Genomic DNA, 12,905 nt, shown 5'->3' with positions numbered 1-12,905 from the left:
CAATGCTAAATTCAGAAGTGATAACACACATGTTGGCCCTAGCCAACTGTCAATTACTTCCTTCCACCAATAGGATATCAGGACAGCTCTCTAGAGTCTGGAGAGCATCAAGCGCATCATAGACCTACTTCTAAACCAGGACACGCTTATTTATTTTACATGTTAGTCATTTAGCAGACACTCTTATCCAGAACGATTTACAGTTAGTGCAATCATCTTAAGATAGCTAGGTGGGACAACATAGTAAGTCAATTAGAGGGGGGGGGGGGTATGAAATGAACCCACTGTATGTCGCACACTGGATTAAAGGCTATCACCACATTACGTTGGCCACCATTTTTTAAATGACATTTCTACGGAGAAAAGTGTTTCACTCTTCCTCAGCATAGTTTATAAAAAATATTAAACAATAACTTACGTTTTTATAATAACTATATGTTTTGGTTCTATGCATAGTATTTGTGTCATATGCAAATAAAGCAAGAATAACATGATACATTCAGAAAATGTTACAGTAGCCTACAGTAATATGTTGTCTCTGTGGAAAGAGAAAAACATTGCTAAATTATAAGACTAGGCCTCAATTATTTTCCTCTTCTATCAAACAATCCTACAATTCACCATGGAAACGATAAAATGAAGTATACATTCTTTACTTAGCACAATTCAACAATCTGTTACCAAACTCCCAAATGATCAACTCGCAAACAATGCTTGTATCAAAGCATTGAGAGTCAACAAAGTTGTGTAAATGCCTGGAAGAGAGGAACTCACCGAGACAAAAGCTGCCATGCTGTGCTGTCTGCTGTGTATCTTCACCAGAGTCACAATGTGTGACAGTCCCTCTAACACAAAGTGCTGTCATCCTACATATGGGTGGAGCCAGGGGGAGATTAAATAACATTATATCTCTGCCCACTGCTTCTTAATGATGTCATGTAAAATTGTATTTGTTTATGAACTGATACGCAAAATGACACCGGATTCAAAACTTAGAATCTTTCAATTTAAATTCTTATATAAAATTCTTGCTACCAATAGAATGTTATTTATATGGGGGATACAATCTTCCCAGCTCTGCAGATTTTGCTGCGAAGAGACAGAATCATTAGATCATTTGTTTTGGTACTGTCCATTTGTAGCTTGTTTTTGGACACAGGTCCAGGAATGGCTAAAGGATTGCAATATTTACCTGGAGCTAACCCTGCAGATAGCACTACTGGGTGATCTGAAAAGTCATAGTCAATCGATCAATAACATAATAATGTTTATTTTCAATTCACAATCTGTAGAAACAATGAGAATAGAAAGGTTCAGAACTTTTGTAAGACATCACAGTACAGTTGAAATATATATGGCAAATAGAAATCCTATATGGATGGTGTTAAAAGATAGATGGGAGGTGTTGAATGGAATTGAAGGATGGGACTAATAACAACTAACAACAAACAATAACAAGATAACTAATAATGTAGGCACGCTGTGTCCATAATAAGTGTATGGGTTGTAGGTTGGGAGCTTTTTTGAAGGAGCACAGTTAGAAAGATATGGCATATAGAAGCAAACCGGATGGACATCATGAAAATGATCGGAGAGGTTGAGAGTAGAAGAAGTTCAGGAGAAAGAACAAACAAAATGTAATTACTGTAAAATTGACTGTGTCCATAAAATGTTGATAGTGGGTATGGGCTGGAAGTAGAGGCCTAGGCGTTGTTGTTCACTAGTTTACTCCAAGTGGGGAAAGGGTGGCGGGGTTGGAAAGTAATAAAGGGGAATATATATATATTTTTAAAGGATATGTATGTGTATGTATGTACAGTGGGGGAAAAAAGTATTTAGTCAGCCACCAACTGTGCAAGTTCTCCCACTTAAAAAGATGAGAGAGGCCTGTAATTTTCATCATAGGTACACGTCAACTATGACAGACAAATTGAGATTTTTTTTCTCAAGAAAATCACATTGTAGGATTTTTAATGAATTTATTTGCAAATTATGGTGGAAAATAAGTATTTGGTCACCTACAAACAAGCAAGATTTCTGGCTCTCACAGACCTGTAACTTCTTCTTTAAGAGGCTCCTCTGTCCTCCACTCGTTACCTGTATTAATGGCACCTGTTTGAACTTGTTATCAGTATAAAAGACACCTGTCCACAATCTCAAACAGTCACACTCCAAACTCCACTATGGCCAAGACCAAAGAGCTGTCAAAGGACACCAGAAACAAAATTGTAGACCTGCACCAGGCTGGGAAGACTGAATCTGCAATAGGTAAGCAGCTTGGTTTGAAGAAATCAACTGTGGGAACAATTATTAGGAAATGGAAGACATACAAGACCACTGATAATCTCCCTCGATCTGGGGCTCCAAGCAAGATCTCACCCTGTGGGGTCAAAATGATCACAAGAACGGTGAGCAAAAATCCCAGAACCACACGGGGGGACCTAGTGAATGACCTGCAGAGAGCTGGGACCAAAGTAACAAAGCCTACCATCAGTAACACACTACGCTGCCAGGGACTCAAATCCTGCAGTGCCAGACGTGTCCCCCTGCTTAAGCCAGTACATGTCCAGGCCCGTCTGAAGTTTGCTAGAGTGCATTTGGATGATCCAGAAGAGGATTGGGAGAATGTCATATGGTCAGATGAAACCAAAATATAACTTTTTGGTAAAAACTCAACTCGTCATGTTTGGAGGACAAAGAATGCTGAGTTGCATCCAAAGAACACCATACCTACTGTGAAGCATGGGGGTGGAAACATCATGCTTTGGGGCTGTTTTTCTGTAAAGGGACCAGGGCGACTGATCCGTGTAAAGGAAAGAATGAATGGGGCCATGTATCGTGAGATTTTGAGTGAAAACCTCCTTCCATCAGCAAGGGCATTGAAGATGAAACGTGGCTGGGTCTTTCAGCATGACAATGATCCCAAACACACCGCCCGGGCAACGAAGGGGTGGCTTCGTAAGAAGCATTTCAAGGTCCTGGAGTGGCCTAGCCAGTCTCCAGATCTCAACCCCATAGAAAATCTTTGGAGGGAGTCGAAAGTCTGTGTTGCCCAGCAACAGCCCCAAAACATCACTGCTCTAGAGGAGATATGCATGGAGGAATGGGCCAAAATACCAGCAACAGTGTGTGAAAACCTTGTGAAGACTTACAGAAAACGTTTGACCTTTGTCATTGCCAACAAAGGGTATATAACAAAGTATTGAGAAACTTTTGTTATTGACCAACTACTTATTTTCCACCATAATTTGCAAATAAATTCATAAAAAATCCTACAATGTGATTTTCTGGATTTTTTTTCCTCATTTTGTCTGTCATAGTTGACGTGTACCTATGATGAAAATTACAGGCCTTTCTCATCTTTTTAAGTGGGAGAACTTGCACAATTCGTGGCTGACTAAATACTTTTTTCCCCCACTGTATGTGTGTGTGTATGTGTGTATATGTGTATGTATATATATATATGTATATGTATATGTATATGTATGTATGTGTGTATGTATGTATGTATGTATGTATGTATGTATGTATGTATGTATGTATGTATATATATATATATATATATATATATATATATACAGTGGGGAGAACAAGTATTTGATACACTGTCGATTTTGCAGGTTTTCCTACTTACAAAGCATGTAGAGGTCTGTAATTTTTATCATAGGTACACTTCAACTGTGAGAGACGGAATCTAAAACAAAAATCCAGAAAATCACATTGTATGATTTTTAAGTAATTAATTTGCATTTTATTGCATGACATAAGTATTTGATACATCAGAAAAGCAGAACTTAATATTTGGTACAGAAACCTTTGTTTGCAATTACAGAGATCATACGTTTCCTGTAGGTCTTGACCAGGTTTGCACACACTGCAGCAGGGATTTTGGCCCACTCCTCCATACAGACCTTCTCCAGATCCTTCAGGTTTCGGGGCTGTCGCTGGGCAAGACGGACTTTCAGCTTCCTCCAAAGATTTCCTATTGGGTTCAGGTCTGGAGACTGGCTAGGCCACTCCAGGACCTTGAGATGCTTCTTACGGAGCCACTCCTTAGTTGCCCTGGCTGTGTGTTTCGGGTCGTTGTCATGCTGGAAGACCCAGCCACGATCCATCTTTAATGCTCTTACTGAGGGAAGGAGGTTGTTGGCCAAGATCTCGTGATACATGGCCCCATCCATCCTCCCCTCAATACGGTGCAGTCGTCCTGTCCCCTTTGCAGAAAAGTATCCCCAAAGAATGATGTTTCCACCTCCATGCTTCACGGTTGGGATGGTGTTCTTGGGGTTGTATTCATCCTTCTTCTTCCTCCAAACACGGCGAGTGGGGTTTAGACCAAAAAGCTCTATTTTTGTCTCATCAGACCACATGACCTTCTCCCATTCCTCCTCTGGATCATCCAGATGGTCATTGGCAAACTTCAGACAGGCCTGGACATGCGCTGGCTTGAGCAGGGGGACCTTGCGTGTGCTGCAGGATTTTAATCCATGACGGCGTAGTGTGATACTAATGGTTTTCTTTGAGACTGTGGTCCCAGCTCTCTTCAGGTCATTGACCAGGTCCTGCCGTGTAGTTCTGGGCTGATCCCTCACCTTCCTCATGATCATTAATGCCCCACAAGGTGAGATCTTGCATGGAGCCCCAGACCGAGGGCGATTGACGTCATCTTGAACTTCTTCCATTTTCTAATAATTGCACCAACAGTTGTTGCCTTCTCACCAAGCTGCTTGCCTATTGTCCTGTAGCCCATCCCAGCCTTGTGCAGGTCTACAATTTTATCCCTGATGTCCTAACACAGCTGGATGTCCTAACACAGCTGGAGTCAGAGAGGTTGGAGTCTGTTTGATTGAGTGTGTGGACAGGTGTCTTTTATACAGGTAACGAGTTCAAACAGGTGCAGTTAATACAGGTAATGAGTGGAGAACAGGAGGGCTTCTTAAAGAAAAACTAACAGGTCTGTGAGAGCCGGAATTCTTACTGGTTGGTAGGTGATCAAATACTTATGTCATGCAATAAAATGCTAATTAATTACTTAAAAATCATACAATGTGATTTTATGGATTTTTGTTTTAGATTCTGTCTCTCACAGTTGAAGTGTACCCATGCTAAAAATTACAGACCTCTACATGCTTTGTAAGTAGGAAAACCTGCAAAATCGGCAGTGTGTCAAATACTTGTTCTCCCCACTGTATATAAAAACATGGGGGATTGGAAGTGATGCAGACAATTACATTGATGGATGTTACAATCTATCTGCAATATTAAGCTGATCTACCCCCCATAAAAAAAGAAAAAGAATTACAACATTTTTTGATTTGATGTCACCAGTACATGATTCCTGCCTACAGCCATAATCTAAACCCTAGATTGTGGATTAGGGTCTGAAACAACCCCCACACCAAACCAATATTTTAACCGGAATAATCTTGGAAAGTGGACCAAACTGTCAGTGTTACATTTTACATTTTAGTCATTTAGCAGACACTCTTATCTAGAGCGACTTACAGTTAGTGAGTGCATACATAATTTTTTTATTTTTCATACTGGCCCCCCGTGGGAATTGCAAGGTGCTGGCCCTACTGTTGGAAAATGACCTTTATGCTAAGGCAGAGAAGTGTATGTTTTTTCAGCAGTCCGTGTCCTTCCTTGGATACCGCATTTCCACCTCAGGTGTGGAGATGGAGGGAGATTGCATTTCAGCCGTGTGTAATTGGCCGACTCCAACCACGGTTAAGGAGGTGCAGCGGTTCCTTGGCTTTGCCAACTACTATCGGAGGTTTATCAGGGGCTTTGGCAAGGTCGCAGCTCCCATTACCTCCCTGTTGAAGGGTGGGCCGTCCCGGCTCCGCTGGTCTGCTGAGGCTGACCTGGCCTTCAGCAAACTACGGGGTCTGTTCACCTCAGCCCCAGTACTGGCCCACCCCGATTCATCACTACCATTTGTAGTGGAGGTGGATGCGTCTGAGGTTGGGATAGGAGCTGTCCTGTCTCAACGCTCTGGTACGCCACCCAAGCTCCGCCCCTGTGCCTTCTTCTCTAAGAAGCTCAGCCCGGTGGAACAGAACTACGACGTTGGTGATCGGGAGCTGTTGGCTGTTGTCCGAGCCTTGACCGTGTGGAGGAATTGGCTCGAAGGGGCGAAACACCCTTTCCTCGTCTGGACGGACCACCGTAACCTGGAGTACATCCGGGCAGCGAGGAGGCTGAATCCTCGCCAGGCCAGGTGGGCCCTATTCTTCACCCGGTTTGATTTTACACTATCATACATTCCGGGTACGAAGAACGTGAAGGCAGACGCACTGTCCCGGCTGTATCACACAGAGGAGAGGCCCAGAGACAACACCCCCATACTACCGGCCTCCTGCATTGTGGCGCCGGTAGTATGGGCGATGGACGCGGATATAGAGCAGGCATTACGCACAGATCCATCTCCACCTCAGTGTCCAGCTGGGCTACAGTACGTGCCTGCTCTTATCCGTGATCGTCTGATCTTCTGGGCACACACGTCACCCTCCTCTGGTCACCCAGGTATCGGCCGTACAATGCGCTGCTTGAGCGGAAAGTACTGGTGGCCTACCTTGGCTAAGGACGTGAGGGTGTACGTCTCCTCCTGCTCGGTGTGCGCCCAGAGTAAGGCCCCTAGGCACCTCCCAACGGGTAAGCTACAACCATTACCAGTTCCACAACGACCATGGTCTCATCTTAGTATTGATTTTCTGACTGATCTTCCCCTCTCCCAAGGTAACACCACCATCCTGGTCGTTGTGGATCGCTTCTCCAAGTTCTGCCGCCTCCTTCCTCTGCCCGGTCTCCCCACGGCCCTGCAGACTGCGGAGGCCCTGTTTACTCACGTCTTCTGGCACTACGGGGTGCCAGAGGATATCGTGTCCGACCGAGGTCCCCAGTTCATGTCCAAGGTTTGGAAGGCGTTCATGGAACATCTGGGGGTCTCGGTCAGCCTGACCTCTGGGTTCCACCCCGAGTCAAATGGGCAGGTGGAACGAGTAAATCAGGATGTGGGTAGGTTCCTGCGGTCCTACAGCCAGGACCGGCCGGGGGAGTGGTCGGTGCTCTTGCCATGGGCAGAATATGCCCAGAACTCTCTCCGCCACTCCTCTACTAACCTAACACCATTCCAATGTGTTTCAGGTTACCAACCGGTTCTGGCACCAGAGCCAGACCGAGGCTCCTGCGGTGGATGACTGGTTTCAGCGCGCGGAGGAGACTTGGGACGCTGCCCACGTTCACCTCCATTGTGCCGTGCTTCATCAGAAGGCCAATGCTGACCGTCACCGCAGTGAGGCCCCGGTTTTCGTACCGGGGGATCGGGTCTGGCTCTCGACACGGAATCTGCCCCTCAGGGGGTACTGTCATGACTTCGGCCGAGGCTGCCTCCCCTCCTTGTTCGGGCAGGCGTCGGCTTTCATCGTCACCGGAGTACTAACCACTGCCGCCCCAATCATCATCACAATTGTCTTGTCTCATTATCACACACCTGGTTCTAATCCCATAATTAGTCTGTGTATAAGTGTTCCCTCTGCCCGCTTGTCCTTGTGGGTGATTGTTTATTGTGAAGGTTAGTGAAGCTCGTTGGAGCTTGTGTATTTTGTTCGATGGGAGTATTTTCCTGTGTGCCTTGTATTTTCCAGTGCACCTGTTTTGTGCCCTGGAGTGTGTTTGACACATTTCTGCGTAAACCTGTATTTTGCGGATTAAAGCCTGTTATTCTGTGATTTACCCTCCTGCGCCTGAATCCTTCAACACCACCTCATCACAGTAGCTAGCTAATGGGGATCCTAATAAACTAAACTAAACCATCTCTTGATGTCGATCTACTCATGATGATTAATTATGTTGTTGTTTTTAAATTGCTTGTTTTTTGTTGTTGCTTCACAACGCTTTGATATTTATTTATGTAATGAATAGCACTATAAAAGTTTAATACATTTTTATATTATTATTAATAACATCAACAGAACCATGAATGGATTGAAGTTCATCATCATACACAAAGAAATCATTATGACATCATTGCTTTTGGAATTTGGAATTCCAATCATTTCTAGAACATTTGCAAAACCACAAGACCCATTCACTTGGCTAGGTTCTATTCAATGGTTCCATGGTCCATTTATTGTAAAAACATGAAGTCCTCACAAATGTTCTTAAGATAACCTTTTGTCTCTGAAAGGCTAAGGAAGAAAACAGGTAAGCGCTTTGAAGTATTTTTGTCAAACGTAGCACTATCATGACATTTATTTACATCCCATTTGATTTGCAGTAAATATGAATCAGGATTGCCATAGTGTGACAGCAGGACCCCATTCTATCTCTAACACCAGGTACTCAGTGGAGTCCTTCTCACGCTCAGGCAATAAGAGCAGCAGAACCCACTAGTATACTTGGCTCAAAACACCCTCACGCTCTCTGCCCTCCCCTGAAGCCAGCAGACATCTCCTACAGACACACAGTGAGGAAGGGAGGCAGTAGGTCAGTGGCGCCCAAGGAGCCGTCGGTCACGGACCACCTAGACTTCCGCTTCCTCAGAGCCTCCTCTGCCCTGGAGAAGTTCAATGGGGAGCTGCTGTATAAGTGTGCCAGCTGCCTGTGGTACTACCCCAGCCTGTCCTCTCTGCAGACACACATCACCCTGAGCTTTATGGAGGGCTTCAGCTGCAGGGTCTACTACAGGAAGCTGAAGGAGCTGCGCTGCAGGGATGACATGAAGAGGATCCAGGCAACAGAGAAGAAGAGCAGTGAGGAGACAGAGAAGAAGAGCAGTGAGGAGACAGAGAAGAAGAGCAGTGAGGAGACAGAGAAGAAGAGCAGTGAGGAGACAGAGAAGAAGAGCAGTGAGGAGACAGAGAAGAAGAGCAGCGAGGAGACAGAGAAGAAGAGCAGCGAGGAGACAGAGAAGAAGAGCAGTGAGGAGACAGAGAAGAAGAGCAGCGAGGAGACAGAGAAGAAGAGCAGTGAGGAAACAGAGAAGAAGAGCAGCGAGGAGACAGAGAAGAAGAGATTCAGAAGTGGCTCTCTGAGATAGAGGACCCCACTGACCATTACAGTCACTGAGATCATTATCCCTATTTTCAGATCATTACAGATTCATTTTCACGGTAACAAAACACAGCTATAGAAAATAAAATGTTTTCATGATCCCTGCTTCTTGTTTTTCTCAGAGTAAATACATGCTATTTCATAAAGGAATGAATGAGTATACTGATTGGTGTCTGGGATTTCAAACAGGTGGTTTTCTAACTCTGTCCATGGTGCTGAAGTTGGGTACATCCTGAGGTCAGTAGCACAACACCCTCAGATAAGTACAGAGTACGAGGGGAAGGCTAGTGTCTTTTTGGACAGATCTGTAAAAGGTCCTTCTACAACAACTATCACTAACAGAATAGCAGTATTTTCCAACTGTATGTGGTAGAGCTCATCTACTCAGACCTCTTTGCTCTACTGCCCTCTAGTGCATTTTATTGACATGTCTGGGTCATTCTTTCACTAAATGGCCCTGCTGGCCTGCATGTATTTTAAAATCCTAAATTGATTTGTATTCAGAATTTGTTTTTTGTCCAATATTTCCTTGATTTCTTTTCTGAAACCTTTTTCAACACATCCAGCAAATTTGAGCAAAAGAAAACTGTTAATCTTATCGCCAAACTTACAGTGTAATGTTTATTAATCTACCCAAGTGCTTCTTATGACAAACATATTCATTTTATTTCACATGCAAAGCAGGAGGCCCTCAAAGGCAGAAGGAAAACACAAAAAGTATAACATGCCCACCATATCTATCTTATTTCTTAAGGGTCTAATACATGACACTACAGGACAATGCATAGACATTTCAGTAACAGGGAGGTCTTTAAGAGCTTCAGAGGGCTTCAGTGAGCTTTACAGAGCTTTAGAGAGCTTCAGAGAGTGTCAGAGAGCATTACAGAGCTTTAGAGCGCTTCAGAAAGCTTTAGAGAGCTTCAGAGAGCTTTAGAGAGCTTTCTAGACAGACTCTGCATGACAACCCGTCTGGCCAGGTCACTGTACAGCGCCACTCGGTGGACACGACTATCCACAACGCGGTAATCAAACATGTTCGCCTGTCCCGTCACCAGCTGGCACACGCCCTCCTCATCAAAGCCCTCGCCCACAGTGACGGCCAGCAGCTGTGTGTTCTCTGCCAGGGCGGCGGCGGCGGCTCTGGGGATAGCAGCCCGGGCAGAGGCCACAGACCTGCCGTCTGTGAACACCACCACTTTCCTGGCAACAACGGAGCGGCCCTCCCTCTGGAGGGTGGAGGACAGGAATGCCAGGGCAGCCGGTAAGTCGGTGGCCCCGTCCATGTAGCGCGTAGCCGCTAGCCCCGTTTGGACATCTTCAACCCTGGCAGTGAAGGGCACCTCCACTCTCTGCTGCTGCCCATCGCTGTACTGCATGACAGACAGGCGGAGCAGCCCTCCCCGGTCCGAAGACAACAGCTTGGTGGCCATGCTCTCAACAAACTCTCTGGCTCTGTAGAAGTTGGCCTGGCCCACACTGGAGGAGCCGTCCAACATGAAGACTATGTCTGTAGCCTCCTGGAAGTTGGCTGGAGGAAGAGTGGACCATTTTAGGGCAACAATTGGGGTTCAGATAAATGTACATACATTCCATTAAATCTTTCAATTGCAGTACTAGGCTGAATGCTAAATAAATAACGTATTGTAAGGCATAGGAAACTGTGACCATAAAAACAAGGGAGAGGAGCAGTCTTACCTGGACAGCTGTAATCAAGACATTTCTTATCTGTAAACACAACACAGACTTTAGTTGAGAGCAAAGGAACATAGCATGTAGCTAGCTCTTGATATTATAAATTAGGGCTAGCCTGTACATAGTCTACCTTGGCAGATATAGCCAGTAACGTTGTTGAAGAAGGAGTCCTCCAGCAGCTGCGCATGTTCTGTAATCTTCAGGTAGAGTCCAGGTGAGGCTGTGCCCAGACAGGTGATCTCCTCCAGCATGGTGGCGTAGGACGCCCGTCTGAAGATGTCTCCAATGCCAATGCCCACCACCTGAGGAGCCAAGATGGAGGACATACTGAGGCTTTGACACAAAATGGCTGACTTGGAGGAGCGAGAGATGGTTATCTTTATGTCTAATGAAATGGACCCTTAGTCCTGCATTCATCTCTTCACCCCCAACCTAAACATGTCCTTCAGCCCAATGCCCACTCTCCCCATCCCATTGCCCAGTCCCATTGCCATCCCTGACCATTATATTTGGCACAGAGCAGAGGGAGGACAGCGGTTTGGCGTCCCGGCGGGTGTCCGACCGTCCGTCCGTCAAGACTATGGCCACCTTTCGGTCCAGCTGGGAGCTGCCAAATGCCTGCCGGGCAAAATCCAGCGCCTCTCCCGTGTATGTACCACCCGGAATCCAGCGCATGTTTATCACCGCACTGCAAGTAGGGGGCATCAAACACAACAGTTAGTCAGTCAACTGATATCAGGTAACTGCTATACTTTGGACTTTTGACTATTATCTGGTTATGTTTTTAACCTTTTGAGCTGTGCTACTGTGGTGATCTTGGGGTCCTCCATAGATACCAGCTCCTGGGTGCCATCATGGCTGTACTGAACTACACCCACTCGTGATCCTAGCTCCTTCTGCAAACAGAAACACACACAGAGAAACACAATTTAGTTAAGGCCCCTCTCTCACCCAGGGAAGTCAGGACAAACGTTCACCCACCTTGTCTTTGCTGAACTTGGTAATCTTGTTGATGATTCGAATTATGAACTCTTTTTCCAGGGTGAAGTTCTGCAGCCCAAAGCTCTCTGAACAGTCCAGTACGAAGAGGAGCTTCACCGGACCACACTCGCACACTGTGAATGCCAGTTACATTATCATTATAATAATATCATGATATATTCTCAGCATCATACACCATATGAATAGTATAGATGAAGGATCTTAATTTGATCACTCTTTTGTTGCTGAGAATGTTTCTGCACAGCAGGAAATGCAAACTTGTAGTGTATTCAAGGTTTAAAAAGGCTTCTAATGTTTGTAATTTCCACTTTAAAATGTCAGACTTGATTTGCCCTAATTAAAAATGTATCTACCCCTACAAAAAATGCCCATTAACTATAATCCACATAATAATTCACATTCCCTGTTGCTGCAGGATTATTTTCCTGCTGTAGCAAACTGTCTCAATTTAAGATCCTACATCTGTATATCTATGTGACTATTTACAATACATACTGTGGATGTCAGTTGGTGTCTCTCAGAGTCTCTCGCTGGCATACAGAGTAAAATTGAATCTTGAAAATTTTAATTGAAGGTCATTTAAGGATGTAAAATAAATCCATGTGTAAATGTTAAGAGCTAAAACTTTGTATGGGTCCAGGAACTTACCACAGCACGCTACAAGAGAAAAACAAAGACATTACATCAAGATCCACCCTGACTGATGTCTTTGATCGCAGCCACATCATTTAAAAACACTTGCATTCTAAACATACACAACACTGAACTACAGAATTCTTATATCTACATTACATCCACAGCTACCGCCACAATGATGTGTCCCCCTGAGTGTGTGTGTGTATCTGCGTGTGCGTGTGTGTGTGTGTGAGTGAGTGTGTGTGTGTGTGTGTGTGTGTGTGTGAGTGAGTGTGTGTGTGTGTGTGTGTGTGTGTGTGTGTGTGTGCATGTGTGCCTTCCTGCCTGCGTGTGTGTGTGAGTGTTTGTGTGTGTGTCGTTTTGCATCTCTTTCACAAAGTTTGTCCCAAACTCAACCCAGGATAAATTATCCTTCAAAGGAACTGTTTAGCTAGGAAGATAAACTATGCATTAGTCGTATTTTAGCCTTTAAAGGAGACGTGTTCAGATGACTAGTGCAGGGGCATTTTCTAGCAGTT

General features: G+C 44.8%; 1 pseudogene across 1 annotated transcript in view; it reads right to left on the bottom strand.

Annotated features, from left to right (window-relative positions):
• Positions 1–9,977: 9,977 nt before the first annotated feature.
• The window catches only part of LOC311139322 (collagen alpha-1(VI) chain-like), a 30,944-nt pseudogene continuing 28,016 nt past the window's right edge, over positions 9,978–12,905 (bottom strand). Inside the window, exons 27-33 of the transcript in view lie at positions 12,400–12,408; positions 11,731–11,864; positions 11,539–11,645; positions 11,251–11,437; positions 10,880–11,051; positions 10,753–10,782; positions 9,978–10,585 (exon numbers count right to left, since the gene is read on the bottom strand). The product of the transcript in view is annotated as a collagen alpha-1(VI) chain-like (transcript). The remainder of the gene's footprint in view (positions 10,586–10,752; positions 10,783–10,879; positions 11,052–11,250; positions 11,438–11,538; positions 11,646–11,730; positions 11,865–12,399; positions 12,409–12,905) is intronic.

This window comes from Coregonus lavaretus (assembly GCF_964263955.1).
Source record: "Coregonus lavaretus genome assembly, chromosome: 13".
In the NCBI taxonomy this organism is placed as follows: Eukaryota; Metazoa; Chordata; class Actinopteri; order Salmoniformes; family Salmonidae; genus Coregonus; species Coregonus lavaretus.
This window is presented reverse-complemented; position numbering and strand designations above follow the sequence as displayed.